Source organism: Bacillus rossius, chromosome 1, assembly GCF_032445375.1.
Source record: "Bacillus rossius redtenbacheri isolate Brsri chromosome 1, Brsri_v3, whole genome shotgun sequence".
Lineage (NCBI taxonomy): Eukaryota > Metazoa > Arthropoda > Insecta > Phasmatodea > Bacillidae > Bacillus > Bacillus rossius.
Window position 1 is genome coordinate 378,717,992 of NC_086330.1, and position 25,337 is coordinate 378,743,328.

At 37.3% G+C, this 25,337-nt stretch overlaps 1 protein-coding gene across 3 annotated transcripts in view; it reads left to right on the forward strand.

The window, feature by feature from the left end:
• The window catches only part of LOC134528569 (coactosin-like protein), a 135,865-nt gene that overhangs the window by 46,743 nt on the left and 63,785 nt on the right, over window positions 1-25,337 (forward strand). Inside the window, exon 1 of one of the 3 annotated variants that reach the window (XM_063362311.1) lies at window positions 6,882-7,003. The exons of the other annotated variants lie outside the window; for them this stretch is intronic. The gene's annotated coding sequence lies outside the window, so the exon portion shown is untranslated. Of the gene's footprint in view, window positions 1-6,881; window positions 7,004-25,337 lie in introns of those variants that run through there. 3 annotated transcript variants of the gene reach the window in all.

Consider the following 25,337-nt stretch of genomic DNA (forward strand, 5'->3'; position numbering starts at 1 on the left):
TGTTTCAGGGGCACTACGCAACCCGCGTTAACCTCCTAAGATTCAATGCTATTTTCATTTTGCTTATAACTAATTAACTAATATAGATTTCGAAATGCTTGCTTGATATGTAAGACAAGGATGCTCTTATCAAAGCCCCTTTCTTCAAAAACGTGCATAAATTATGGTTTTATACTAATCTTTACTAATATGCATAAGTGTATTGTCTAGGTTTGAACCATAATTTATGCACGTTTTTGAAGAAAGAGGCTTTGATAAGAGCATCTTTGTCTTACATATCAAGAAAGCATCATTTCGAAATCTATATTAGTTAATAAGTTATAAGCAAAATTAAAATGGTATTGAATCTTATGAGGTTAACGCGGGTTGCGTAGTGCCCCTGAAACACTGGAGTTGCCTCTTAAGGTTTTAAGCCTTCTCTTACATTCGACCACAGTACACAACCACACAAAAAAATTTTACGTCATAAAGTTATATACCAAACTAAAAACCTCGCGCCAGGAACACCAGAATGTCTCGCTCGCACGGGTCCCGTAATCTGTGGACTGCGCCGCCAGAAAGTGTGACCGCCGCTAACTGCTGGGGGGGGGGGGGGGGGAGGAGCTTTCTCCCTCGCCACGCGTGCCACGCGACTATCGCCCGAGCGCGCGCCCTGGTTGGCAGGGAGGGAAACAAAACCATTAGTTGGAACAGCTGGGCAGTCCGTCTCGAGCTGCACTTAGTGGCGGCCCTAAGATGTCCATCAAGTTCTGTCCCTGCCCGAACACGCCCGAATATTCACCTTCGGCCAACCTCGGCTTTATTTATACATATTTATATTTCTCTGTTTATTTTAATGTAGCTATTCTAACCTAACTAACCATCCATAGTGTTTTAAGTTGTTTTAATGTAGCTAACCTAACCGACCACTTTTAATATTTGAATTCATTTTTCCTGCGCAAAAATAAAACAAATCCCGAGGTTGGACGCAGGTGAATATTCGGGCGTGTTCGGGCAGGGACAGAACTTGATGTACATCTTAGGCTTCTCGCACACAGAAGCCACTCCAGGGCTAATTCCTCACAGCCGCTGAAATATTAGAGCAAACTACTTTTTATCATAACAAAAGAAGATGTTTGATAAAAAATAATGGGTGCGTGTACTTATGTACGCGCGTGAGAAGTTATACTTCTTTGGCATCATTAAAAATAGTTTATAATTGCATGCAAATAATTAATTACAATAAAATAATAAAGGGCTGGAAAAAGATAGTCAACACAGTCAATAAAGTTCAGTTTAAATTTGAAAAATTAAATAAATAAAATTTAGAGAATAATAAATATATAACATAATTTTTACTAAATATTATAAGAATCTTAATTTTAAATATTTATTGATTATTTAATATTTAAAAGAAAATAAATAAAATAATAACAGATTAAAAATTTAATTTAAGTTTTCCATTTTTAAAATATTCATTATTTTCTTAAATTAATATTCACTTATCATTTTTATCAAATAGTTTTCATTCACTTTGTTCATTTATTTTTATAATATTATTATTTATTCAATTTAATAATAAATATTAAAAATATATATTTTATTTTGATGTTCGATTTTAATTTTTTTCACAATTTTTTTATTAATTGTTTTATTAAAATTTCTTTATTTTGTAAATATTAAATAACCAATAATAAATATTAGCATTAATAATTTAATTATATTTAGTATTAATTATATTAAATAATAATATTTTAATTTATATCAGTAAATAATACATACGGATAGTTAACCTCAATTATATTGGAGCACTTGAAAAAGTATAAAGTCACAATTTTTTTACTAATGTTTACGAATAGTAAATAATATTAATCAAAATATTCAATTTAAATCACTACTGAATATAATTTATTAGCACATATATAATTCGCACTAGTATGAAACTAAAACACGTGTTGTGAATGTAGAAACTAGAAACACGTGGATAAATATGAAAACAGTGATCAGAGGCGACGAGCGTGCCAACATGCGCGACTAATAGAGTTTCTATTTCTATTTTTGGTAGCTTTTTTTCGAGACTTAATGAGCGGTTTAGTGGGCAGCTACAACCTGTTAATTTTGTGTTAAGTGATGCGCGCGCATCTTAAAATTTCACTCATAATTTTTTTCATAACGCGCCTAAAGAAGTATAACTTTAAAAATTATACTAGTATTTTTATAACTAACCACAACTTTGAAGTTAATTATTATTTTTTCTTAAAATGTTTTATTTGTATTTCCTTGGGTGTTTGAAGCACTGAATACTAATTTTTTTCCAACTAAAGCAGCATAACACGTTGATATAATTTTATTTTGGTATTCTATTCGTGTAGTACTAGGTACAGACTATTGACATACAAATTCTGTTTCCACTTTTAAAATATATATGATACTTAACTATCGCGTGTTTATATATATTTTTAAGACTGGTTCAATTCAAATTTCGTATCATTGATTGGTCATCGCTGAAGGAATCAAGTAACTAGTGTTCTCGTAACCGCCAACACCTCGGCCTCTTGTGTTTGAACACAGATTAGAATGTCTCGTATCGGCGATCGCTTCGCCCGAGGCATCCGCCTACAACTGTATGACTCAAAATTCTTCCTTTAATTAGATGCAGTCATTTAAAACATGGGTTAAGTTATGCTTTTTGTCACTACAGCCATAGTACTGTTACGAACGTGAGCAAGGCCACGTCACGCGCAGGTGCAGAGCTGGCTGGCGGCTGCCGTAACATGAGATGTGCAGCGCGCACCTGGGTCGCCGCTTCCCCTCCCTCCAGCCCTCCGCTCCCCCCGCGCGGCGCTGTTAGTTTGACATCCGAGACCTGCCAGCTGCGGAGTTACGCGAGCCGCAGACACGTGTTTTCGAGAGATTTCTGCCGTCGCGTCGGCGCGGAATGACGCGACTGGCCCCGGCCGCGATCGGGAGTTCTGGAAGGTTTCTGGGCCTATATATGTGCCCCGGACGCCGGCTTTGGGGAGAGTGAGTAGAGAGAGTTCAGGCGGGAGCTTTCCCGCGGCGGAGTTTCCGGGCAATAGTGTCGCGGGCGCGGCAAAGTGGCTAAGTCCTTGGACGAAGGTTCCAGGGCAGGGAGTGAGTTCAGTTCAGCGAAGTCGGGAGTTTTCCCGCGGCGGAGTTCCGAGCGAAGTTCCGAGCTAGGCGTCGAGCGGATCCTCGGCGAAGGCAAGTGCGTCGGCGGCGGCGGAGTGCGGCAGAGTCCCGCGGTGGAGACCCACGAGGGGTGCTGCGGCGAGAGTTGCGCCAGAGGTGCGGCCTAGCGAGGTGTGCGGTGTGTAAAAACGAGTGGCTAGGGAAGCAACATTATTTTTAAGTGCAATTTATTATTTGTCATTTTATAAGATCAATTGTAAGTGACATAAGTAGTGGCAATAAATAAAACTGTTTAGTGATAAAATCTTTAATTGGGCTATCCTTTACGAACCCCGCGGTAAATCGTAACAGTACGTAAAATAAAATGTTTGCACGAAACCATGCAACGCATTTTGACAATATAGATCTTTACTATGTATAGCATGGACAAGTATACGGAGTGATTGGTGAGCTGGGCTTATTACTTGCATCATTTTGAGCAAAAAATATGTCGTATTAGTGTGGGTCCTGTTTTCAGTGTTTATAGTGTGATTCGAAACATTAGAAAAAAAACGACGAATGCAGTAGTAACCCATTCGGAGGTGAAAATACAGTAATACATTCAGACAGCATTGTTGTCACGTGAGCATCACACCTAAGAGTTACTATCTTACCAAGTATGTCCTGAAATGTCTCCGTCTTCTTATCTACACTCTGCCATGCTGCACACCGATGTCTTGATTGCTGCAGCGACATGCTTAAAGGTCTGTACAGTCACTTGGTAAACAATGTCCATCATCTCCATACGCAATGAGCTCTGTATCTCCATACGTCAATATTCGGAATAGTGCTCACATTAATATGACACATTTAGCTTCAAAGTATGTAAGGCAATAAGCTGTGTGAGTTGTGGTAACTCGTCGTGAATAATCATGTATGTATTTTTAAAACTATATAATTAGTGTTAGTTTGTAGTATTCACTAAAATAATTTTGCTAAACAACAAAAGTTTACGGGTGTTAAATGCATCGATTGTTCGGGTGTATATGTGCATACATACATGAGTTTGTCGGGTACCTACGGTGTAGAAGACTCTAATATGCTGTAAATAAAAAAAAATCATCAGCTGCCCTCGTGTTTGCAAAATGTGGTTTACAGAATGTTTATCTTGTCCTTAAAAATAAAGAGGGTGGTTCAAATTGCTCTTCACCAGGTCCAAAGCTTCTAAAACTTTCTAAAGTTGGTCTTCGCTGGAGAGGGAAATTTTTTTTTACTTTCCGGTTCATGAATTGGTTTTTGTGCAAACCGTGCCGCGAAAGGCAATCGCGAACCATCGCAGAATCACCCGTCGAGCAACAGAAGTGAAAACTTAAAACTTTGTTTTTAAATGTGTAGTATGGCATCATTTCTACGTCAAATGTATGTAAGAAAATGATTTTGGTATTATATCAGTACGATGTCAGCATTATATATCATTTATCCTTACATCATTTTTTTAGTGGTATGTAAAAATTACGTAAAAATTCATTACCTAGCTATGACTTACCAGTGATGTCAGACCTAGGTCATTTGTTCACGTGGTCAAATTACTTCACTTACTGCTACTACAGCATGTCGGTGACGCGAACCCATAAGTTTTGCCCCCCACCAAAAATCGCTCAACGCGGCTTAAGTAGTTTTCGGCATGTTCGACCGAGCACTGCGCTCTTCTGGAGTCGGCGCTGACGTGGTTCGGAGCCCACGGGTCTCTCTCGTGCGGATATTTATTTATGTATTTATTTATTTATCTATCGTCTATTGGTGGCGAAGTTAAGGCGGTACGCCTTTTCTTACACTTAACCACTTTTCTGCAATCACATAAAATAGTGGTATATTAAAAATTAATCATGATGTAAGCGGATGTTGACTAAATATTAAGAGAACATATTAAAATTTTAACTTAATGTTCAAATATTAACTATTACAAAAGATTCAACCATAACTAATTTAAAGTAATCAAAAATAAATTAATCATAGACATACATAAAAAAAAATTAGCTCTCTGTAAAGTCGGTTTACGGACGATAGTTTAACGTGACAACGTCATAACAAAACATTGATGAAATGATTGATCCAGAAGAAAAGGAAATATCATATTCGGCCTGAGACTGAGCCGTGATAGGTTTTTGCAACCAAACCATTTAGGCATTAAAAATATTATATTCTTTGAGGAAGAAATTTTTTTTTAAATTTTTCTATCTTTTGTATAATAAAATCTACCTCTGTATACTTTTATGAATAAAATTGAATCATTTTTATTGAATTATCACTATTTTGTTGGATACAAAGGAGTGAAATGAAACGTACAATTTAATTAATAAATTTACTTTTATTTGCATTCATTAATTCAAATATATTTATTATTTTTAAAATGTTGCGTGCGCCGTATTTATTTTTACAAGTACAAAAAAATTTTTTCGCAGTTGTCGGGATTCGAACCGACGTTTGGATTGGAATATAACGATGCTGACCGTACGGCCACGAGCCCATACTTCAAAAATAATAGTTTCAGATGTTATATACATAGTTATAAAAATTTTGTTCACGGTAGGGGAATAATATTATTTCGTTTTTATAACACGATTTTATAACAAATACGCATCCAAAATACACCAAACTTGTTTATAATGTGTTACAACATTTTTTAAAACATTGTGCAAAAGATCCCGGGTGTAATTTGAATTATTATTTGTAACTGTAAAACACCATTGTTGGTTCAAAACGTATTTGAATTTTCAACATTACTTTTAAATAACCGTACCGATTGTGCTGAAAATCGGTGGACGATCGTTAAATTACATAATATTAATAATTCAAACGACGAAAATATGGTTGTAAAGTCAAATCGATGGTTGTTCCAATCGAGTGGAAGAGAGATGCCACGCATGCGTACAATGAGCGAACAGGACACATCCGTAATGGGACATCCGTAGTGGGACACTTTTTCGTGCGTGCAGCCGGCGTTCATCGATTTATTAGACGTCACGTCAAAAGGAAAGTGATTAAACATACAGCAAATAGTGTAAAAAAAAAAAAAAAAAACAATAGGTGCTAGCCACAGGGGTTTGTTCCCAACACCCGGAATGGCAAATTGATGACCACCGGCACTCGATTACTCGATAGACAAGTTTTCTGAATCCCTCGGAAATCTTGGCGGTGGCGTGTTTGTGTTGTTTGACGCTGGCGGATGCGCGCAGTCTCGCCTCGCACTGGACAACCATGAAATGTGAACCGTAACATCATACGGCGTAGAAATGAAGCTAAAAGGTGTAATGCAAGTCTCTTAAGTGCTCTCACTGAAGAATCTGCCCCCGGTTGTTTCATGTCTAAAAAAACAATACTTGGAAAACACACCTTGTAGCCAGTTTTAACTCTTATAAAAAACAATTAAAAACAATTTTATCCGGTAACAATCGAATGTATTGGAGTTTGCAAATGGGTTCATTTTTTTCTGAAGCTCTGCGCACGGTATGTTCGCCCAAGTATCGTTGGCTGGGGGGGGGGGGGGGGAGGAGGGTTCTTATCAGACTAACTCGACGCACGGTGAAGTGCGCCTTGACGACAGTTGCCGGCTAGGGGGGGCGTGGTCTGAGCGATGTTATCAGCAGATCCGCGCCGGAGATAGCGCTGCACCGTGTCGTGTCGTGTCGTGTCGTGTGTCGGCCACGGGCCCAGCGCAGGGAGACGCCGCGGCCTTGGGGCGATGTCTGCGTGCGCGAGCGAGGCCTCACAGCGCTGCTCTGCGCAGCCGTCACACAGCTCCAGGATTGTACCGCATCCCGGGCCCGTAGCTGGCCTTCAACTTGTACTCCTTCAGCCGCGTTGTGAGAGAGAAAAATGCTAGGAGGTTCAGGTTAGCAAAGAGCAATATAAAATGGGACACTTTTTCGTGCGTGCATGCAACAAAAATGTAATTAACTTCAATGACAAATTGAAAAAAAAAAAAAAGAAAGGCTACATAATTAATAATTATATATTTGCCTTTAAATCATATACTTTACACACACATACTATAATGGTTCATATAAATAAAACATATGTATGTTTGCTGAATATTAGTGATATAATTGTGTTTATAAACTTTTTCATGTGTATTTAAATAAATGTTTGTTCCCTTATGAAAAATTTAAATGCATTTTAAATTAATTGTTATAAGTTAATAAATAAAATTAATATATTAGACTCAAATTTGAGCATACTTATTGATTTAATTATTATTTAAACTTTATCTCTATTATTTAATTAATTGGTTTTAATCTTGTTTTTGTATTAATATTGAATACGGAGTATTTATATTTTTGATTTGATTGAATTTATACTTAAGAACCGTATTTATAATATCACTCCAGTCCTTTTATTATTTTATATAAATTGTTTGCATGCAGGATTAAAGTTTTTTTTTATCATACAAAGTAAGTATAACTTCTAACTCGCTTGCGTAAGTACACACACCCACCTTTGTTATTTTTACTTGTGTTTATGATAGTACAGTTTTCAGAGACTGTTCAATGAAGGTCCTCCATTTAGTTATTTCCTTTTAATTGCTATTATTGGAGTACGTACTTTTCCTGTAAATTTGTGTCGATAACGTTCTTGGGTATTATGTTTCGTTTCAAATTTGCTCAAACACATTAAAACAAATATTTTATCAAATAGCGAAAACAATTCACGCATGTTGACTTACTCGACCTTGTTGATCCCGCGGAAGGCAGTGGCAGACCACGGCGGGATCATCCTGCCTCGGCAAGCAGTGACGTCACGGCTGTCACGCCACCGGTGACGTCACGGCTGTCATGCCGCCGGTGACGTCACGGCTGTCACGCCACCCAGTGACGAGTGGAGCGACCCACCACCACTCCACCTTGCACAGTTCAGTAATAAAACTTGTGTCTAGCCGCTGACAACTGTGCCGCATCTTCGGCTAGCCTCGGGTATGCCCGGCACACCCGACACTTCTGACGAAAAAAGACGGCGCGGAAGGATGGACAAACCATGATAACCAATGGCCAATTAGGTTAGGTTAGCTACATTATAAATACTTTAAAACATTGTGGACGGTTGATTTGGTTAGGATAGCTACATTATAAATACTTTAAAACATTGTGGACGGTTGATTTGGTTAGGATAGCTACATTAAAGATACTGTGAAATCATGTAAACGGTTTCCTAGCGCTGGATAGCTACATATTAAAAAGTTATTTGCTAAGCAACCATAAAATGATTTTACAGTATTTTTAATGTAGCTATACTTGCCTAATATAACCAACCATCCACAATGTTTTAAACTATTTATAACGTAGCTAACCTACTGAATAATTCTTTAAATTTCTTCTTGCTAATTTTAAGAATGACATCTTATAATTTAAAGGCAGTTTATTTGAACACGGTAACTGAAAGTGTGAGCGCACAAAAAATTGTTGTGGTTGTTGTGTCGTTCATGCACTGTCACACTCACGAGCAACGGCGTGAATTCCCGAATGAAGCCGAATATGCGGCACAGTTGTCAGCTGCTAGACACAAGTAGTAATAAAGCTTCAGTAGTTAATCTGTGAGCCAAAAGCATATGCAAGAGTGCTAACGCAATAAATTTACACGAATATATCTTGATAGTAATTAAAAAATTAAATCATTTAATTTGGCGCGTGGGATCCTTCCTTCAAAACGCTATTTTATTTCTAAATAAAACTCTTCTGGTGTAATACACAATTAAAGTTTTTCAAATTATTTGTTTGTAGGCCTCCCCTTTAGGGGAAAATCGACGTGCATAGGTAACTCGTAGTTTTCCCTTTGGCTTTGTGATCTTTTAGTTTGTGCTATCCGCCACAGATGGCAGCATTGTGGTTACACATTTCCGTTTCAGGCGACTTCCGTTTCATTCACGAAGTTACTCCCACCAAATGCCGTACACCGAGGGCTGAGATGTTACGCTTTAAAAAAAAAAAAAAAAAAAAATCAAAGCAGTCACGAGGACTGCCGACAGAAGTGAAAACTTAAAACTATAAACAAACAGTCGTTTCATTTTTTTTTGTAGTACTAAGTTTTCTATTTTGGACATAGTCAAATCTAAGTCTTGATTTAAAAAATTCAATTAATGGTTTATATAGAAGTAACTATTATTAACATTAAAAATATAATTAAGAAAATACAAATATAATTTGAAATAAGAAGTACCGGTACTAACATTGTGAAATATAATTGTGTAACATAAGAAAATGTGTTTTGATAAAAATCAGAGACATTTCCGCAATTTTTACGAAAAAATATCACACAACAAATTTGTTTTATCACGTTGGTAAAATAACTCCTAAATTACTATAAAATACGCATTGCATAGTAATTGTAGGTATTAAAAAAATAAATAATGATGTTCTTAATTTTTAGGTTATATTCCTACAAAGACTCAGTTTTCTTCGTTATTCAAACTATATATAGTAGTAGTAGTAGTAGTAGTAGTAATTTTATTAACCAAGTCGACCACAAAGATATAAAATAATATTGTACATGTAGTATAGGACTCTATATGAGAATATTAATATATTTTATACTCACTTTTTACTGCACAGTAAACGTATACGTAAGATTTAAAAGCGCAATAAGTTATACTAATAGGAACATATATAGTGTTATCGTTAACGTCACGTGACCATGTCGATGACGACTTACATGAATTTACTCCCTATCCAAACCTTCCTATAGAAGTTTTCACTTTAAAAAAATAGTGCGTGGAGTCCATCCGCGCGGATGAAGTGAAACTTAGTAGTAATGTGGAAATGAAAATAGGAAGGGGTAGAAATTGATTTTTAGTGAAATCATATTTTATCAAATCAAACTAAAAAAAAAAAAAAAAAAGTAAATGAAATAATGAATATTATAAACTAAAATAGAACAAGTACGTATTTCAGCTAATGTTACGATGCTCACACTGTTTACTTCGCTGCACAGCAAGAATACCACGCGCATGGGCTTGGAATATTGGACGCTACTCGTTGCTAACGCTCGCGCTGGCCTGTAACAGGTTTACTACGCGCATGCGTTCGAGTGCCACGCATTCACTCTCGCTCTGTCTCTTTCTATTCCCCCTCCCCAGGAGCATTGAACGTTTAACGCAACAGTGCTTTCATACCCCCTCCATGGTAGCTTTGAATATATATACTGTATAGAAGTCGCCAGCGCTAAAATTTCTAATACGGTTTTGAGGTAGTTGGTTAATTCACCGCTGCAATCGCCACCATCTCTAGGGCATCGACTTGTGGTGGTCCCTAGCGGACAAGTGTCGAACTCTTCAAACACCCCTTCCCCCTCCTGTTGAACGACCTTGAGCTGCAGTGAATGATGGATGAGTGGTGCGGGGAATGACAGCGGGCGACAGTGCTGCGCCCTAACGTGTAAATAACAACTAAGACGATACAGGGCGTTACGGCAGCGCACTGCAGCGGTGAAGTTCCCAAGCTGCTCATCATACGCTTCTGAAAAACGTAGAGTAAATCCTATCCACTCGCGACTTCTATACAGTATATATATTCAAAGATGATACTGAGGGGTGCGGGGAATGACAGCGGGCGACAGCGCTGCGCTCTAACGTGTAAATAACAACTAAGACGATACAGGGCGTTACGGCAGCGCACTGCAGCGGTGAAGTTCCCAAGCTGCTCATCATACGCTTCTGAAAAACGTAGAGTAAATCCTATCCACTCGCGACTTCTATACAGTATATATATTCAAAGATGATACTGAGGGGTGCGGGGAATGACAGCGGGCGACAGCGCTGCGCTCTAACGTGTAAATAACAACTAAGACGATACAGGGCGTTACGGCAGCGCACTGCAGCGGTGAAGTTCCCAAGCTGCTCATCATACGCTTCTGAAAAACGTAGAGTAAATCCTATCCACTCGCGACTTCTATACAGTATATATATTCAAAGATAATACTGAGGGGTGCGGGGAATGACAGCGGGCGACAGCGCTGCGCTCTAACGTGTAAATAACAACTAAGACGATACAGGGCGTTACGGCAGCGCACTGCAGCGGTGAAGTTCCCAAGCTGCTCATTATACGCTTCTGAAAAACGTAGAGTAAATCCTATCCACTCGCGACTTCTATACAGTATATATATTCAAAGATGATACCATGTTCCCAAGCTGCTCATCATACGCTTCTGAAAAACGTAGAGTAAATCCTATCCACTCGCGACTTCTATACAGTATATATATTCAAAGATGGTAGCGTTAAACGTTTAACGCAACCTTGTTGGAAGTCTCATTAGAAGTTTCACTTCAAAAATATATAGACGTAAAACGGTAAAAGTGAATGAACGGAGCTGTGGAAAGTGCTGGTGGCTTCTGGAAGCAGCGGCGGTTGAGTCTGGGTTCATTACGCGTCTCGCTAGAGTGCTGCCGGCTACTCGCTGGCGCGCAGGCCTGCCAACTGCAGAGTTGTCAGGCCTGGAGACTTGCACGATCGCCGCCTCGGGAGTTGCGTCACAGCAGAAGCGACGCCGCGCCGTATCGAAACACGCAAAAAAAAATCTTGCGGAAATGATGCTCGACTACGTCCGATGAATAAGCGAGAATTAAAGTTCCCATCGGCAGTCACGCCCATAAAAAAAATTTGGTTGTCTGTAAAGTCGGTTTACGGACGATAGTTTAACGTGACAAACGTCATAACAAAACATTGATGAATTTGATTGCATACTTTTATGAATAAAATTTAATAATTTTTATTTTAATAATAAAAGAATAAATAATAGAAATTATACTAGTAATCAGATTTTTAAAATGCAAGAATAATTAACCTTTATTGCCGAAATTGTTGTTGTAATAAGAAATGAAAACCACATTAACTTTTCACTTCACTTTATAAACAGTCGAGTGGAAGAGAGATAGATGCGGCGCAAGCGTACAATGTGCGTAACGGAACAATGTGTGTAACGGGACACAGCGTAACGGAGCAATGTGCGTAAAGGAACACTTTTTCGTGCGTGCTGCCGGCGTTCATCGATTTATTAGACGTTGTCACGTCAAAAAAAAATTAATTTTTTCACAACGCATTACAATTTTACCTTTATGTTTGATATTTATATTTATTTTTGAAGGGAAAACTTCTATGGGAAGGTTGTTTGAATAGGGAGTAAATTCATGTAAGTCGTCATTGACATGGTCACGTGACGTGTTAACGATAACACTATTTCTGTTCCTATTAGTAGAGCTTATTGCGCTTTTAAATCTTACGTATACGGTTACTGTGCAGTAAAAATTGAGTATAAATAATAGTAATATTCTCATATAGATATATAGTTTGAATAACGAAGAAAACGGAGTCTTTGTGGGAATATAACCTAAAAATTAAGTACGTCATTATTTATTTCTTTAATACCTACAATTACTATGCAATGCGTATTTTATAGTAATTTAGGAGTTATTTTACAAACGTGATAAAACAAATTTGTTGTGTGATAATATTTTTTCGTAAAAATTGCGAAAATGTTTCCACTTCTGTCAGCAGTCCTCATGACTGCTTTGAATTTTTTTTATTTCCAAACATATACTTGTAACTGTTTGACTGTTTAAATTTTATCTATATGTAACAGTATCTATTTTTGTCTAAAGGATATATTTGTACATGTAAAGCTGTTTTTTTTTTTTCACTTCTTGCTGTCTGTACTTTTTGTATATTTGGACGTGTCCTATACCGTTGTGTGAGAACCTTAGTATTATCAAGTGGACGAATATGAAAGAAATAATTATTGAATAAACTCTTCTATTCCGCGAGTGTACCGGGTGTCTCGCAAACACAAGCGCGGGTCATCAGCGAGACAACTAGCTGCTTCTCGTTGTGACCTTGTAGTAAAGCCCTGGTCGCGACTGAATATCTGGCACGAGAGGAAGCGATGGTTACAGTTGCTACGTAATCGGTTTCACGTGATTTGCAGAGTTACGTTAACTGCTCCCTACAACAATGTTGAGTTCGTGCTGTTTACAGCGGAAATTATTCCAATTAAATTGTAAAAAAAATTAAACTAACATATTGATTATATTTTTTTTGTTGCTAAACGTAATAGTTATTTAATTCCAAGAAAACATCTGAAAATTCTAGCAAATAAGCTGAATATTTTGTAAATTGATGAAACATCAAACAAACTATATAACTCTACGTATACTAAACAAGTTAATGCATGTTTGTGATGATTATTTAGTGAAGTTCTGTTACGAGAGCACTATCAGATATCTAGCTTGTATTGCTATCACGAGAGTACGTGACCAGAGCTAGGGAATAGGTAACTATCACGTATTCTTGATGAGTTATGCGAGTTTTGGGATTTGTAATTGGAGCTCATTGAGTGTAAATGTCGCTTGTCACAGCAGTAAGATGGACCTTGTTGACGAACAAGGGTATATCGATGCTAGACTGTAGAATACTTACTTGAATAACTTGAAAAACGAATCGGAGGCTATTCCCGAAACATAGTCACCGATCCTATAGCTTCTCGCAACAGCGACGTGACTTAGGTTCTTCCTATCCGGAAATAAATTACATGGTGAAATGGGGTGAATCTGTGGACGTGTTTTCTGTTTTGTATCATTATTGGAATTGTTCTTAATACAAAACTTTCTATGGAAGAAGTCAGAAATAAAGTTTTAACCACACAAAATATTTCATTTTATGACAAGTGGGGTGGGGTATTTTGAAATTATGTCTCCAAAACCTATTTTTATTAATGTAGAAAAGCTGGGGTAAGTTGGTTATCTAACAACCACACTACACACTATGACTGAAAAAAAGACAAAATAATTGTTTAGATTAAAAATAATTGAAATTTAAAATCGGAATTATAAAAAGTCTGATACTCGTTTGTTGATTAAATAAAATGTATTTGAATATAAATTTTGCTATCGTCGCCAGATGTATCACCAACATTAGCATATTTGAATTTAATTTATATAATGTAAAAGTGTGTAAAATATTTTGAAAATTTTACCTCCGATTAACATATTACTGTAGAGCCGATTTACTCGATGTTAACTTTTAAAAAATGGGAATTATAGTTTAAAGTATCATATACAAATATAATTATGGAGTGAAAGGTGTGTGAAAATGGTGCTGTATATCAGTTTTCTTACATGAAACACGTGTTATAATAGCAAAGTAATTAATCCTCAAGATAAGATTATTAAAAAAAAATTCCCGCAAAATGACTTGCCCGATCGTGTCATTCCAAATACGTAGTTACGTCCCATGAAGATTTGCGATAACATTATTTTAAGAATTGAGTCATCACAAACAATAAAACGGTATTTTTTTACGTAAGGTTCTCGATAAGACTAAGTCAGGTTGATTCACAGAGAACATTGCTTTAGGTTTCATAAATTTTAATTAGTGGGAAATACATTGATTCCAAATAATGAAGCTTCATGAACTCCTTTAAAACTCCCGATACTTGACAATTTCCACGTATTGATATAATCTGGCAAATTTTTACACCGAAAATGATTAATTCTTCAAAAAATATTACACGCTGTTATAAAATTTTCCCTTAAATTTACGAAGAAAGCTGGTCAAAAACTATCCGGGATCTGCGTAAATTTGCGGGTACTAAGTTCACTTTCTTTGAGTCACGAATCCACAAGAATAATCTTGGAATATCAGCAAAACCTTTGAAGTATATATATTCAAAGGCAAAACTTAAAGCACTTGTAAAGACTACTTGCAAAAACACTATTGAGTGCCACGTGTGTATTTACACGGTTTATAAAGAATAGCAGAGCTCAATAGTTTCAATACGGCATAGTTTTTACGAAGATACTGTTCTCTGAAATAACGAACAACTCTTCGTTCATTTGAAGTGAATTCTTCATTGAAATGCCTTGTAAATTTACGGTTAATTCTAACAGTGCATGCGTTATATGCATGCACAGTAAAATGTATTTTATCTGATATTCTGTGGGACGGGGCATTCTGTAATCAGGCACCAATTGAGTTGTAATAAAAAAAATTGGTTGTCTGTAAAGTCGGTTTACGGACAATAGTTTAACGTGACAACGTCATAAAAAAATATTGATGAAATGATTGCATACTTTTATGAATAAAATTGAATCATTTTTATTGAATTATCACTATTTTGTATGGATACAAAGAAGAAGTGAAATGAAATCTACAATTTAATTGATAAATTTACTTTTATTTGCACTCATTAATTCAGATATGTTTATTACTTTAACAAAGAGATTATTTTAACTATAACTTTTATACATGTTTGCTGGTATTTAACTTCTTCCAATCTGTGTTATTCTGTTAAGGATAGGACGATGATAGGAAAAGTAGGAAACGAATGGGAGTGTTTCACGTTTAATGTGCCTCGAAAAAGTCAATGATTGATGGTTGTTCCAATCGAGTGGAAGAGAGATAGATGCGGCGCAAGCGTACAATGAGCGTAACGGGACAACGACTCATCCTTTTTCGTGCGTGCGGCCGGCGTTCATCGATTTATTAGACGTTCACGTCAAAAACTTAATTGGTATTTCCCTTACGAACTCAGTTCTCCCCACATAAATCGTAACAATATTAACTGTTCAGTGCGTTTTAACAAGATGGGCAGTAGTTTGATAAAATTCCTTGTTGAAAACCTGGTCCAAAGTCGGGAGTTTCTTTTCATTGCCTTTTCGCTTTTATAGGAGCCGTTCAGTTATATATCAACCTTTCGAATGATTCGATAGTCTTGTGTAGCTTCTCCGACAGCGAATTCTAGCGGCGTGCGTGGAAACTACGTGTGATTCGCGTCCAGAAATGTGGTTGAAAACACAATTCGCGTATATTCATCATGCTCGGCATTACTTTAAAGAATTTTACGTTTAATTTAGTGTCAAGAGTTTGGTATTGTAAGTTTATTTGCAACATTTAGAATTCGTTTATTTGCTCGTTGCCGAGGGGTCGTTACCACAACGCCGAAATACCACAACGCCGAATGTCAAAATTGACCACAACGCCGACAGCTAGAAAACTGATGTGTACCACAACGCCGAAATAACAACTGAATGAATTTGTGTGTGTTTCTTAAATGTACCTTAACGCCGAAATACCATAATCAAACCTAACCTTACCTAACCTTACCTAACCTTACCTAACCTAACCTAACCTAACCTAACCTAACCTAACCTAGCCTAGCCTAACCTAGCCTAGCCTAACCTAACCTAACCTAACCTAGTCTAACCTAACCTAACCTAACCTTTGTGGCAGTCCTGCAATGACATTTTTCGGCGTTAGTGCATTTCGGCGTTGTGGTACACAGCAGTTTTCTAGCTGTCGGCGTTGTGGTGCGTCCCCGTTGCCGAGGTTACGTGTTGCACATCAATGGCATATGCTGAACGACTCGCTGACATTTTCTTAAAAATACCTTTGGCATTTCAAAGTACAGACTAAAGATATCAGTCGCGTGAACTCATTAGGTACTCCGATAGGTAATATAATATCAAAATTATTATTTATTTTTTTTACATAGCCGCTCGGAAAACTCGTCTAGATAACTATCATTTAAATCTTCTTAGATACCTTATCGCAGGTATGAGAAGTTTAGAAATATTTGACTTGAGCAATATCTCGTGACAGTTTGAAGTGAAGGCTAAGCTGTAATCGTCGGGTTTGAGATAACCAACCTGCACATCCCACGAAAGATAATGATAATATTGCATTCACATTGTAAAAGTTCAAGAAAGTGCATTCTTCATTTGAAAAACAAAGTAGCCTTATCACTGAGATTGTGGGTTGGACATCGTATTATCAATCGTTTTATTAGCATAGCACTGTTAACAAGTTTTTAATGGGAAGATGATATTGTGCTACCAAGCATTACGGATTTTCAGTAATTATTACTGATTTAGATGCACAGTTACTGAATTACTTAGTAGTATTTATGTATTACAGGAAAAAAGAAACTTAACTACACGCAGGCTGCGTATGCATTGCAGAATATTTGATTATAAAATCCCGTTTGGTTTTATCCAGTTCAGCTTATTGGGTGTGCTACAAAAACAAATTTACCTCCAGGATAGTCACGAAACAAAGCATGCAAAGGTTGCAGTACAAACAATATACAGCGTGGTAATTGTTTTAGTTTTTTTTTAATAAATTTTCTTTTAGACCTGAGCATTTTTTAAAACTGTGTAATCGATGGTTAAACTTATATCTGTATAATCTTGTCAATTATTTTGAAAAATCTGGTATCCGGTGTAACATTTTTTTTCGGGTTTGCTTTATGTAGTGTTTTATTGCATGCATAATTTATTACTGATGGACGTCTGTAGCACTGATAACATGCGTATAAAGCAAAAAAAAAAAATGTATGTATTGCGTGACTTTTCGGATGTGAAAAATACACTGAAGTATATTTTGAGTGTGTACGACCTGTCATGAGGAAAGACGTGAGGCAAAACCTGCTTTCGTAGTCATGACTTGCAAAGGTAAGTAAGTATATCTGTCTTCATTTGATCGTTTTACAGAGTTTTTGCTTGAGATTTTTCCTACACGACCGTGCAGACTGCTCGTCTATATATGCATTCTTCCGAGAGTCAGAAAGACTTAAGGTCTGGTTTTTTAATTTTTATTTTAAACACTAGTGTGTTTGAGCGTGTTTTCAGCTCAGCAAGTGTTGGTTACACGTAAAACTTGCTTTCTCGCTCACCGGTGTTTCGCTTGAGGTTACATTATCTTTATTCTTGAATGAAGTTATTTTATAATTATTACAATTTTTATATTTTTTTATTAAAAATTTAATGTTGTACGTAATAACGCCTTATTTTATTTTCCTATTATAGTAATAAAAACTGCAATCAAATTTGTGTCGATTCAAACCGAAGTATGTTAGCTTATTTCACCAAATTTGCAACAGCTCAATGGGTTATGGTATTAACTAAGTACATCTAAATAGCAACTGCTACTGTAAAAAAATATATGTAACTATTACTTCAGAATATAACTCAATCATTTCTACAATCAGTGCAATAAAATTACCGACAAATATAAAAATGTGAAATTTTTTAAGCTTTTTAATTTTAGTAACATGGTATTTTTAAAAGACTTGGTGGGTGATAAAGCCAAATAAAGTTATGTAAGAAATATTAAGGTTTTAAAAAGTAACTAAAAGGCTATGTATATGTTCAAATCAATATTTGTTAAACCTATTAAAAACTCAAGACAACGCAATTATACCTTTCAAATAAGTGGCACTATTTCCCAAAAAGACATAATATTTAACCAATGAGAGTTTATGTACAAAGAAAAAAATATATAAATATACGACGATTGTGGGTTCAGTATGGAGTAAATTACCCTGCAACCTTATCTGGCTTTGTTTTGTGTTTGTAGTTTTGACGTTCTGTCTCGAAGTTCAAGCCTGCCTCTTAACTGGACTGAGAAGTAAATCAACATTTGTTTCCCGTGAAGACGTGTTCAGTGACCACCCAACATCTGTATTCCCAAGCTTCAAGTGCATTTATATAAGTAAAGTTATGTTCCCGTATGTATAATTTATTGCCATTATTAATCACAAATTAATAAGTTATTAAAACTATAAATTAGAATAAAAATATTGCATATTTATGGAATTTCATTATTAATTAAATTATTTTACTAAATTTAATAATTTTACACGTGTTTATTTTAATATTGAATACTGAGTACTTAATTTTTTATTTGTTTGAATTTATACTTTACCAACAGTATTTATAATAAATCCAATTCTTTTATTTCTTTTAATTATATGCACGCAAAATTAAGTACACACGTCCTGTTTTTTTATTTTTTATATAATGGGCAAAATTAAAAGATTTTTAAGTTGACAGCCAAGGTATGACCCAGAGGCTTAAACGTTTTTGTCATTTTAAGTAATCTTAAGCTTTAGCGATGAGAAAATGAAGCCTCGGGATTTTTTTCCTCTAAATAGGGAAATTTTGAGTAATTTTGAGGATTATTTTAATCATTTTTCAGGACTTTCGAGGAAATTTCCGAAACCAAAATATACGCAGTGACGTCAAGATCCAAGATGGTGGTCGGCACCTCGGCCTGAAGCCTGACCTCGGAGCCCCATAATCATACTACATAAAAACCCACGGAGTTGGTAATTGTCAGGGACGACATGCTGTGACGTGTTGGTCATATTGTTTACCTCACCATCGCCGTATTGGCCCGCCCAAAACATGGCGGACATGGTGCTTGACTACGTCTGATGATGGTTAGTGGGAATGAATTATTATAATCCCTGTCGTTAAAAAATAGTCACTTACATGGAAAAAAATTTAGTCGTTTAAAACTGCCAATTTTTTGGGCGTCTAGCCAATATGGCGCAACATTTATCCGAAGGATAAAAATAATTGGTTGTCTGTAAAGTCGGTTTACGGACGATAGTTTAACGTGAAAACGTCATAACAAAACATTGATGAAAATGATTTCATACTTTATTAATAAAATTGAATAATTTTTATTTTAATAATAAAAGAATAAATACTTAAAATTATACTAGTAATCAGATTTTTAAAATGCAAGAATAATTAACCTTTATTGCCGAAATTATTGTTGTAATAAGCAATCGAAACCACATTAACTTTTCACTTCACTTTACAAACAGTCGACGAAACAGTTCACGTGTAGATGTAAGTTGTGTGCTGCCGCTGTCTTTCTTCTCCTCGGACGCATGGGCCAATCGAGTGGAAGAAAGATAGATGCTGCGCAAGCGTACAATGAGCGTAACGGGACACTTCGTAACGGGACAATGTGCGTAACGCGTGCAGCCGGCGTTCATCGATTTATTAGACGTCACGTCAAAAGATGCTTCGCCCAGTTAGCAGGCAGTCGTGCAGACGTGGCCATCTCGTGTAAAACTGGATGTGCTCGCTGCTGCGCGAGACTCGGACCGTGTGTCCCCGGCCTAACGGGACGATCGCCGGCCGCCAGGGGTGTCCAAAACCTGCGTCTTGCTGCATTCCAGCCCCTGACCCGACCCCTTCTACTCGGGAAGCCTTCATCTCACAGACGAGAGAGCCACACCCGAAGTTCCCCGAAGTTCATGCTCGCTTTTTTATTCCCAGTTCTATCTCATTGTATAAACCTGTGTGACATTAAATTTTGCGGTCGGTTAGGATAGGTTAACTACATTATAAAAACTTTAAAACATTGTGAATGGTTGGTTATATTAGGTAAGTATAGCTACATTAAAAATACTGTAAAATCATTTTATGGTTGCTTAGCAAATAACTTTTTAATATGTAGCTATCCAGGGCTAGGAAACAGTTTACATGATTTCACAGTATCTTTAATGTAGGTATCCTAACCAAATCAACCGTCCACAATGTTTTAAAGTATTTATAATGCAGCTAACCTAACCTAATTGACCATTAGTTATGAGTTACAATGAACAAAAAAAAAAAAAACCGAAGATGCACGATCATACGTTTGGCTCTCTCGTCTGTGAAAAGAAGGCTTCCCGGTCTACTCTGCCTCGCTGGTCTCATTGCCTGGGATAACATCCTCATCCATAAGGGGACATGAAACAAAAAAAAATAGTCAGTCATGGGGACTGTCAACAGGAGTGAAAACTTAAAACTTTGTTTTTAAATGTGTAATATGACATTTCTACGTCAAATGTACGTAAGAAAATGATTTTGGTATTATATCAGTACGATGTCAGCATGATATCATTTATCTTTACATAATTTTTTAGTCACAGCAAATGTCAGTGGTATGTCAAAATTACGTAAATATTCATTACCTAGCTATGGCTTGCTAGTGATGTCAGACCTAGGTCATGTATTCACGTGGTCAAATTAACTTCACTTACTGCTACTACAGCATGTCGGTGATGCGAACTCACAAGATTTTACCCATCCAAAAAAGAGTCCAACACGTACATGATACAGTCGAGTATATACAATGCATCAGTGTATAATATGCGTATACATGTACGTATCTAGTCTGGCGCAACACGTCACTAGCATGTTGAACCCATAAGTTTTGCCCCAACCAAAAATCACTCAACGCGGCTAAAGAAGTTTTCACTTCAATTTTTTGTTGTATGTTTTCAATAGAGTTTCCATGATTTCGTATTACAAATTACTTATTTTCTCAAAATGCCAAGATTTCATCGGGATTTGATAGTCAGCATTTTTTATAAAACAAACCCGAGGGAAACTTTATTAGGAAATAACATTACAATTTCTTAAAATGACTAAGCATAACCATCGTTGAAATTGGTTGGCTCAAAACCGTTGTTTTAGGAAGTATTTTTGAAGTGAAAACTTCTATAGGAAGGTTTGTATAGGGAGTAAATTAATTCAAGTCGTCATCGACATGGTCACGTGATGTGCTATTTTTTTATATTTTAAGGTTAAAACTTAATTTATGCTGTTTTTAAATATACAAGTTTTTAATTTTATCTTTAATATTTTCCAAGGAATTTTTAACGTTATTGTGTGGTACATATTGCGAGTATTGGATATTTTTTAGTAGGTAGTTAAGTTGAGGTTATGTTTTTTTCTTTTGTTTATTTATTTACGATGTGAATTTCTTCAAATGTCAGGTTATTGATTAATTAGAGATAATGTTGATTATTTGTAGAATTAAGTTAATAAATTTTTACTCTTTCAGCGAAACAAACTTCATTTCTTCTAGTTTTAAAGTTATTATTGGTAGGGGCAAAACTTATGGGTTCGCGTAACCGACATGCTAGTGATATAATACCAAAATAATTGTTTGTTTTTTTTGCTTACATTTGACGTAGAAATGATTTCATATTACACTTTCAAACAAAATTTTGATTGAGTTTTCACTTCTGTCGACAGTCATCTTAACTGACTTCCCCCCCCCCCCCCCCCACACACACACACACACAAATATATCATCGGGCATTTCGCTCTTGGAACGCAAGATTTAATGAAATTGAACTTAAGCGGTATTTTTTTAAAATCCATTGATATAGTTTATCTTTCGCCGTGGCGGCCGAAAAAGATGGCTCTCTTCAGTAGGTTTTGCACGTGGCGTTATTCTTCCGTGCGAGGGAGGTGAAGAGGTGGAAAACTCGGGCTTTTATGCCACACGCCAGTGACTCAACGGCGATTCTGGTGACTGGTCTCTCCCCCCCTCCCCCCCCCCCTTCACAAGCCTTCACTACGGCCTGGACTTTCTCCCTCGTTCTCCCCAAGGAACCCTCCCTCCCCCTCCCGCAATTAGATACCGGAGCCTAGCTGAGCCCGGTTCGATAACCGCTGCCTGTCCGCCAGTGGACACCAGGTTCACACGACCTGAGTCAGGGCTCTTCAGGGTATATGTTACCACAACGCCGAACGTACAATAACGCCGAATGCCAAGTTGACCGCAACGCCGACAGCTAGAAAACTGCTGTGTTCCACAACGCCGAAATACAGTAACGCCGAAAAATGTTGCTGCGGGGAAGGGGGGGGGGGGGGCACATAAGCAAAATAACGCCGAATTACCACAACCTAACCTAACCTAACCTAGGCTAGCCTAACCTAGCTTAACCTTACCTAACCTAACCTTTGTGGCAGTCCTGCAATGACATTTTTCGGCGTTAATGTATTTCGGCGTTGTGGTACACAGCAGTTTCCTAGCTGTCGGCGTTGTATTCAATTTGGCATTCGGCGTTATGGTTTTCGGCGTTATTGTACGTTGGGCGTTGTATTTCGGCGTTGTGGTGCGTCCCCTATTAATGCATGTACGTCGTTCAAGGGAACTTTATATTAGCCTTTATCTAGGGATGGGCCAATCAAATCCTTAAGTATTCGAAGGATTCCATATTCGAGGACGAAGGCTCCAAGGAAAAAGTATTAAGTGGAATTCAAGTAAATTATGGATGTATTACGCATCGGTATGCCCTATTAATTCTGTAATTTCTTACAGATGGTGCTAGTAACGGTTTAGTTAATACAATATTAAACATCGATATGCCCTTTTAATCGTAAAATTTTTAACAGGGAGCGTTAGTAGCATGATGACATTCTTGTTAATAAAGTATAATACAAATGGCGTTAGTAGTATAAAAACACTAAATTATACTTCGCGGTTACGTATTTTTTTTTGGTAAAGAATTAATGATAGACAACACTTCTAGACATTACTTATAGGTTAAATTTAAAATTTAGAGGTTTAATAGTTTTTTTTTTCGTAAAGTGTTTACGACAACAATTTAGAAGGTAATGTTTAATGATTCCGAAATAGAAGAACGTAATGTTTAATGCCGAAGCTTTGCGCGGAAAAGTGTGCATGTGTCATTGCGAGCATGCAGAAGCAGTTGTGTCGAGTTACTACTGCCACGTACCGCCACTGATAGCTTCGGCGAGATACACGATAGCTCGAGGCAATAAACCAACCCGCGGTCGACCTTCGACCTTTTCCTCGACGTCAGTTTCTCCATGCCAAGGAGTTAGAAACAGCTACTGTCTACAAGCACCATGTTCCCAGCCAAGGAGGTTGGAAACTGCTGCTGTCTACAAGCACCGTGTTCACCAGCCAAGGAGGTTGGAAACAGCTACTGTCTACAAGCACCGTGTTCACCAGCCAAGGAGGTTGGAAACAGTTACTGTCTACAAGCACCGTGTTCACCAGCCAAGGAGGTTGGAAACAGTTACTGTCTACAAGCACCGTGTTCACCAGCCAAGGAGGTTGGAAACTGCTGCTGTCTACAAGCACAGTGTTCACCAGCCAAGGAGGTTGGAAACTGCTGCTGTCTACAAGCACAGTGTTCACCAGCCAAGGAGGTTGAAAACAGATGACTAGTGTCACTTTTGAGACTGCTCGCTGTTTACTGGCTGCACAGCCGGCTGACTGAACATTTTTGGGTATAAGAAGAGTTAGGAGTGGAACATGCGAAGAAAATTTCGATGTAGTATTATAATAATGAGATGACATAAGATTATATCAACACCTTGCGTGCCTCAGAAAACATATATTTAAAGGAGATTGGTATATGCATTTATGGCTGAATAGTAAAAAGACCTACTCCTAGTACACCCTAACTAGGGTTTGGGCATAGGAGATAGGTAATTTATATACATAATTAAAATGTAAGATGAAAAGTTAAACGTTTATATGGTAAAGTGGGTTTTCCATCCTCATCAGGTTTTGTCACGTCAATATTGAAAACCTAATACTTTTAGCCTATTACTTTTAATAAATGTAATTTTCATATCTTAGTTCCATAAATGTTGTATGCTAAACGGTGAACGGCTCTAGTGGTACGTCTACCTACCCCACGGTTCATAGGTAAGTCTACCTACCCCATGGCTTCATAGGTACGTCTACCTACCCCATGGCTTCATAGGTACGTCTACCTACCCCATGGCTTCATTGGTACGTCTACCTACCCCACGGCTTCATAGGTACGTCTACCTACCCCACGGTTCCATTGGTACGTCTACCTACCCCACGGATCCATTGGTACGTCTACCTACCCCACGGTTCCATTGGTACGTCTACCTACCCCACGACTCTCGGCATGGTTCCACGATGCCGCTGCGGCAGGTGCCCTTTGAAGAGCCGCGCCGCCTTATCTTATCAGTGCAGCGGACACGTGACACCGCGCCACAGCGTGGAAGGTGAGGCGGCTCCGCAGCGCTACGGGGAATATTGGTTTAAGGCTCGGCATCACACCTCATTTTATTGTCCCTGCCATCATTTCAGGCAGTTTCCTGTTGATTTATCACGATATCTTATGATTAGTTACAATTTTTTACTATCAGCTATTTGCTAATTGTTATCTAATAGAGGCAAGCTCTTAACGCAAGTGTTCATAAAAGCTATAAAATAAGGTTCAGTAGATTTCTGGATACACAATTTGTGACGTAACCACACGTGCAAGAGATCTAATGACCTCGTTGTCGAAATATAAAATCAGTATAAGAGAGATATACGATTTATAATTTGGGGATAACTGGGTTCGTAAGGGACAGCCCAATTAAGTTTTAATAAAATTTTATTATTACTAATATTTACATTAATAATAAATAATTGTACTTAAAAATGTCTGACCACAAATTACTGGCACTTAAGAATGTTCATTCTCAAGTCACTCAATGTCTGTTAAGTTCCACTGTTCGCACTCCTCACTGGAGCTAGGCTCAACAGTGTTTAGCCTCTTACCTTGCTCCTATTCTATCTCACCGTCTCTCGCCACTCAGTCTCCGCACTCTGACA